Genomic DNA, 7,495 nt, shown 5'->3' on the forward strand with positions numbered 1-7,495 from the left:
GAATAGTTTCTAAACGCTCTCAACAATTTACACCCAAAAAGTTGTGGCTTTTTTTTTTCATTCCGTTCTTGTCCTTACCTCCAGAGTTATAAGAGCCCTAGGTGGCATGGTCATAATAAATTTTAAATACTTGTGATAGGACTATTCATTTTTTAACTTTTATCTGGCACATGCTATGTGCTACATACAGTCTCGGCAAGATGTTTTATCTAAACAGCTTTGAGATGAAGATGTTGGACAAGGTGGTTTCCACCTGTAGTTCCAACAGATGAAAGTGAGAGAATCAGGAGTTCTGGGGCAACCTTCGATACATAGCAGCTTTACAGTTCCACTGATGGGAAATCCCCTTTCAGATAACTAGCATCCTAGTTTGGTTTCTGTTGCTGTATAAAGACCACGAATGAAAGCAACTGGGGTGCGGGGCAGGTATTTAAGCTTATAGTTGTAATCTCTCATGAGGGAGAGCCAGAACAGGAACTAAAGGCAGGAATCTCAAGGTAGGAATTGAAGCTGAGACCATGGAGAAATGCTGTTTACTGGCCTGCTCCCCGTGGCTTACTCCCCGTGGCTTGCTCAGCTTTCTAATACTACCCAAGACCACCTGATTAGGAGGTGTCACCACCTACCGTGAATTTGACCCTCCCGAATCAATCATGAATCAGGAAAATGCCCTACAGACTCTATAGGTCAGTCTGATGAAGGCAGTTCCTCAATTGAGAGTCCCTCTTCCCAGATTACTGTAGCTTGTGTCAAGTTAAAAACAAAAATCAAAAACAAACAGAAACCTTGCCAGGACAAGTAGGAACCAATAAATGAACAGTATATGAATGAGCAGATGTTAAAACCATGAGGAACCAGGGTGATGGGAATTTAGAAGGCCACGCTCTGCCACCTGCCCGTCGATAGTTTATCATTGACAAGAGAGAAAAGGTTACTTTTATAGAAGAGACTGGGCTGTCATCACATGAACAGTCAGGTGGCCAAACTTAGCCTCACTGAGTTTCAGACAAGACATTGGTTATGTTAAGGTGACATAAAACACAACATACCCTGCATCACCTATAAAGAACTGGTACCAAGAACCTTTCATCCAAGCATAACTGTCTGTAATCCTAAAGTCTAGACTCCAGAGACATGTTGGATGGTGGAATAAGTCAACTGAGGCCATTATAGATAGCAACCATACAAAATTAAAAGAAACATATACTTCTAAAGTACTTCACTCAGATGTGAAGTTTCAAGAACGAGGGAAATGGCTAAGTTGGTAAAAGGCTGAGGACCTGAGTTTCGATTCCCAGCACCCATGCAAAAATCTGGGCATAGCTAGCCAGGCAGTAGCTGGATAGCACACACCTTTAATCCCAACACTCAGGAAGCAAAGGCAGGTGGATCTCTGAGTTCGAGGCCAGCCTGGTCTACAGAGTAAGTTCCAGGACAGCCAGAGACGCACAAAGAAATCCTGTCTTGAAAATCAAAACAAACCAAAACAGAACAGCTCTGAACATAGCAGTGAGCACCTGTAATCCCATAATTGGGGAGGTCAGAGACAGCAGGTTCCTGGAGCTCCCTAGCTCGCCAGGCCAGCCTATCATGAGCTACAGGTTCAGTGAGAGACCTTGTCCAAAAGAAATAAACTAGAGAATGACTGAGGAAGACAGTTAAGGTTGGTATCTGGCCTACACAAGCAGAAGCATGTTCACACAAAACACACACATGCACACCCACACTTACATGCACACCAGAAAACAAGTGAACATTCAAAATACCTTATTAAATGTCAGCCCTCATTTCAAGGCTAATTGGACTACATAACAAGGCCTCAATTAAAAAGGAAAGAACAAGAAAGAGAGAAAGAGGATGAGGAGGAAGAAGAAGAAGAGGAAGAAGAAGAAGAAGAAGAAGAAGAAGAAGAAGAAGAAGAAGAAAAGCTGCACTTTTCTACCTAGCACTGCAATGGTCTTGTTCATTATTTATTCATCCATTTAAACTTCAAAAACAGTTCTATTAGATAATTCATGAGTCAGCAAAAGTACTTAGCACACAAAAGCTCTTGCCGTACAAGCCTAACGACCTGAGTTCAAACCCCAGACCTAAAAGTGGAAGGAGAGAGCTGGCTGCTGAAGCTGTCCTCTGACATGCACACCATGGCACAAGTGAACCCTCCTCATGCACACATAGTATATACACACAATAACAATAAGTACATTATTTAACTTTTAATCAATCTACCCTACCGTTCACTTGTTGAAAGTGTATAGTCCTGCCACTTTGAGGATGTTCTCGGAATTGAATGACCATGATTGATTTTAAGACATTTTGATCATCCAAGAAAGAAACTTCAGAGCTTTTGATGAGTGATTTTTTCTAGTTTCTCGTCTCCCATCCTTGGGTCCTAGGCAATTACTTATCTACTTTTTATATATATATACATAGTTGCCTCTCCTGGTCTTTGTCTCCCTACCCCATCTACCTGTAATTGCTTAACCTTTGCTCAACATCTCCCCTTCTCTTTTTCCCAATCACCGATGCCTCTGGTAACCACCATCCAGGACAGTCTTCCTCCGAGATCATCTTTAGAGTCCATGCATGAACGAGACCAGACATTGGTTTTCCTTCTGTGCCTGACTTACTTAAATATGTGTTCTCCAGGTTCCCATGTGTCACAAAATTATAGGATTTTATTCTTTTAATGACTAGACTTTCTCCATCTCTCTCTTGTTCTCAACTTACATATCTGTTGATCTCGTGTCTTGGCCAATGTAGCTAGTGCTGCCATAAGCACAGACATGCTGACATCCCTTCAGTATACAAATTTCATCTTCTTTGGATATATACCTAGTTGTGGGATTTTTGAATTTATGGGTAATTTTATTCCTTATGTTCTGGAGAAATCCCATGATGCTAATTTATACTCCACAGATAGTATGTAATTCTTGTATCGTCATATCTCTACTGTTGTGAATCTTCTGTCTTTTTGATACTAACCATTCTAATAAGTGTGAACTTATTTGCCTTCTCCAACAATTGAATGCTTCATGCAACATTTATTGATCGGATAACATCTTCCAGTCTCAGGACACAGTTGTGGAAGGGCCAAAATGACCAAGAGAGGACATTTTCCTCAAGTAGCCTGCCACCCACTTAGAAAGCCAGGCACATAGCTAAATGAATGCAGTATTGTACAGGAGTATGCTGGTGTACAGCAGGCTCACAGACTGGAGTGGGAGCCCTGGAGAGATGCCATAGCGAGATGACGCTTGTATTGTTCTTTCCTAGCCCTCTACCACACCAACAATGTATTCTTGGGTGAGAAGGAAGTACTCAGTTGAGATGTTAACAGGCCCTCCCCAACTCAGAAGTCCTAGGTAACAGCTTTAAACAGTAGGTTAGTAGCCAGACTTGGTGGCACACACCTTTAGTTTCAGCTCTAGGGAGGCAGAAGAAGGAGGATCTCTATGAGTTCAAGGCCAGCCTGGCCTACATAGTGAGTTCTAATACGTAGTGAGACTCTGTCTCCAAAAAAAATTAATAAATCAAAGTTCAAATGAGGTCTGTGCTGTGCTGTATTCTGAATTGGGGAAAGAAAGCTTGTGAAATATTTTGTTTTACAATGGGGTTCACACCCACATGGGGAGTTGTATGCTCATGATTAGATTCTGGAGCAGTGCTGAGACAAAGTAAATCAAACAACGTTGAAATGGCAGTGAAATTTTACAAAAGAAAATTCAAGTCATGACAGTACTAATATCCCTTGTGGGGATGAGATAAACTCTGCCCTAGACTGCACCTGAATCCTCAGAGTGTCCCTTAAATGCTTATGAAAGTTTGTCCTTGTTCTATGGTTTCCCCCCTGCAACTCAGACATCAAACAAAAGCTAAGTATCACAGGCTTGGGAAGAATATTCCTGAAGACTTCCCCTCCCCATCAAAAAACTAATGTTCTCTCTTCTGTTGTTGCTAAACTTCAAAAAGGAGTCTGTATTAGTTATCTTAGCCTTGACTGTGACAAAACACTCGAAGAGAGGCAACTTATAGGAAGAGAAGCTTGTTTCAGTTCACACCTTACCGTATTCCACCATGGCAGGGGCACATGATGCCTCTGTGATGAAGCAGACAGCAGTGAATGCTGGCACCCACCCACTTCTTTTTTTTGTTCTGCCCAGACTGCCAGCCCAAGGGACAGTGCCACTCACATTCAGAATGTGTCTTTCCCTCTCAGTTGCAAGCCTGCTGGAGGTGGAGCTCTCAAGCTATTCTAAGGCAGTCAAGTTGATCAGAGTCTACTAGGTCCTGCATTTCCTCTTTAAAACCCTTGATCTCAATTTGATCCCTTCATTAAGAATGCTAGGATGTATTATTGGTAAGCTTCTCTCCATTACAACAGAGCTCCCTGGGTCTTCATTTTGCAAAGTGTCTGTAGGGCAATAACCAGTTCTCTTGCATGCTAGTGCTTCCACACAGCTGTGTCCTTTTCCCCCAAAATGGACGGAAGCAAATAGAGTTTTTAGTGTATTCAAATGGCATTGTAAAGCTAGCATAATTAAAACTCTAAATGACTGTTAGCATAGTGCCTTGCCCCTAAAAGAAAACCACACAAAATGGTATAGTAGAATCTTTTTATACTTATCAGCAAAGCTGTTTGGGTCTTATTAAAGTTTTGTCATATAATATTTTATATAAATGTGATGAAGCATAATAAAATAAACTATCATGAATCTATTACTTGACACAACACTTAAATCCTTTGTGTGTGTATATAACAGGGTATTATTATTGAATAGCCAAATCAGACTTCAATTTCCTGCCTCCGATTAGAGGTAAGATACCACTGTGCTCAGCTACCACTTAAATCTTAACAGTATCTTTGACTCCACCTATAGAATCTAGTTCTTGTTCCCTGGTTCAAAAGCATCTATCTACTACTCTGAATTTTGTACTTATTTTTTCCTTAATTTATTTTCTGTGCGACTTAGTCGTGGTGTATATGCGTACATGTTTTATCTTTCTTAGTTTTTTTTTGTTTGTTTCTTGTTTTTTGTTTTTTTTTTTTTCGAGACAGGATTTCTCTGTGTAATCCTGGCTGTCCTGGAACTCACTCTGTAGACCAGGCTGGCCTCAAACTCAGAAATCAGCCTGCCTCTGCCTCCCAAGTGCTGGGATCAAAGGCGTGCGCCGCTACTGCCCGGCTCTTTCTTAGTTTTTAGCTTGTAAAAGTTTTATGCCATGGAGCTGGAGAGATGGCTCAGCAGTCTAGAGCGTTTATTGCTCTTGCAGAGGATCCAGGCTTAATTCTCAGGACTCATATGGTGGCTTATAACCATTTGGTAACTCCAGTTCCAGGGGATCGAACACCCTCTTCTGATCTTTGCAGCAGTCACCCAACATGCATATTGTACATGCTAGCAAAACATTCACACACATACATATATCTGATGACTAGATAGGTCATGGACCCTAAGGGAGAGTCTACCACTGTCATGCTACTCAGTGGACATAGCATTAAATTCATAGACCCATGCATCTTTCCTCTCTCGTTGAAAAGGTTCTATTTGTAGTAGATGTTGATGAACATAGTGACCCAAGACTGGCCAAGAGATTGCCAAATGCTCAGAGCTGAAGAAAACGTATATACTGGACTCCTTCCCAAGACCCGGGGATCATTTTGGAAGAGATGGGCAGAAGATGTTACCTAAAGCCTGCGAGGAAATGTTATTCTCTGGACTCATCATGGAAGCTAAACATCTGTGCTCACAGCAGCTGCAATAGCACATCCCAAAACCTGCGCAAGCACAAGCCAGACAAATCCCAGTGTGGAGCTGGAAAGGAGAGTTGGGCACACAACCTCACCCCAAGTTGTGGGCTATTGGCAATTATTAGCCTCTAGGAGAAGAGAAACACTTTCCTTTAAGAGTGCATCCCCAGGCAAATTCCAAACTCCAGTGAAGACCACATATCCAGAAATATTTGGGCAGCACAAATTGGTCTTGAAGAAGGAAAAGAAAAAGAGACATAAAGTTGAGGAGGAGTTGATGGAGGGGTGGATATGACCAAAATTCATTGATTGAAACTCTCAAAGAACTGAAAAAAATCTTAAAGTAAAAATCTTTAGACTGAGTATGGTGGCACACACCTTTAATCCCAGCACTCAGGAGGCACAGGCAGGCAGATCTCTGTGAGTTCAGGGCCAGCCTGGTCTACAAAGCAAATCCAGGACAGCCAGGACTGCACACAGAAACCCTGTCTTGAGAAACCAATCTTTAAAACTCTAAACAAAAACAAAAATAAGTAAACCACAGCCTGCCTTTGAGAATCTCTGAGTCAATGAAAGGCTGACACCCCGCCCCCCATTTATAGCATAGGGTGTTTTCTGCCCTTATTTTTCCCACTCAGAGTAGTTTTATTATTGTTTCATTTTGCTTTCTGAGACAGAGTCTCATTATATACTCCAGACTGTTCTCACACTAACTGTATGGTCTAAGCAAACAGGACTGGGATTTACAATCTTCTGGCATTGCTGGGTTATAAGCATGCTTCACCATGCCTGTCACATCCCCATGGATAGTCTACTATTCTTCTAGCATGGTATCAAGGTTCATTCATCTGTCCTTCCTTCCTTCCTTCCTTCCTTCCTTCCTTCCTTCCTTCCTTCCTTCCTTCCTTTCAATATGTTGCTATAAGTATACTCACCCTCCTTTTTGGCATTTCTAGCTATGGATCTATTGTGTTGTGGCCACACCCTTCTCCAGCTCCACAGAACAGCCCAGACAACATCTCTAAAACTTTCACCTTTCATCCTGGCCCCACGAGTGCTGGAAAAGAGTCTGAACTCTGAAATCAGGGTGTGGTTGTCTTTTGGCGATTTAATGGTTGTAATGTACATTCCATAATGTAACCTTGATCTGCATTTTATTGATCATTAGTGTAGTTTGGACATCTTTTCCTGAATTTATTCACCAAAATTGCTCCTCTTCCAAAGAATGCATGTTCATCTTCTACCATTTTCTATTTAGTTGTTTATCTTACTCATATAAATTATAGGACTTACATATATGTATATATAATTCTCAATAACCATCCTTTGTGGGTTCATTTTTTCTCCTAAAATATAGCTTATCATTTAACTAATACAGTTCTCATAAATGTAATGTAAGCAGAAGTCCCCGGGAAGGTTTCTTTGGGTTTTTTTTTTAGGATTTTTCTGTTCCCAGCCTCCATTCATTCCTTTGTACATTTAACAATGTGTCTAGAGTTGCATGAAAAAGATCAGTGTTGTAATGTCACTGAGCCACCAAAACAACAGGCAATGGACTAACTCTAAATTTCTTATGTGAGAGAAAGAGGAAAAAAAAGTCACTTTTAAATCTGGAAACTTCACAATGAATATAAATATTCACAACAGATTGCCAGCCCTGTCCTGTTTCCAAGGGACTGCATCTACTATCATTCTAAACACTTTCTGGTTGTGCTGACTAAATTGGGTTTCCCTGAAACCTGA

Source organism: Grammomys surdaster, unplaced genomic scaffold (assembly GCF_004785775.1).
Source record: "Grammomys surdaster isolate TR1022 unplaced genomic scaffold, NIH_TR_1.0 99, whole genome shotgun sequence".
Lineage (NCBI taxonomy): Eukaryota > Metazoa > Chordata > Mammalia > Rodentia > Muridae > Grammomys > Grammomys surdaster.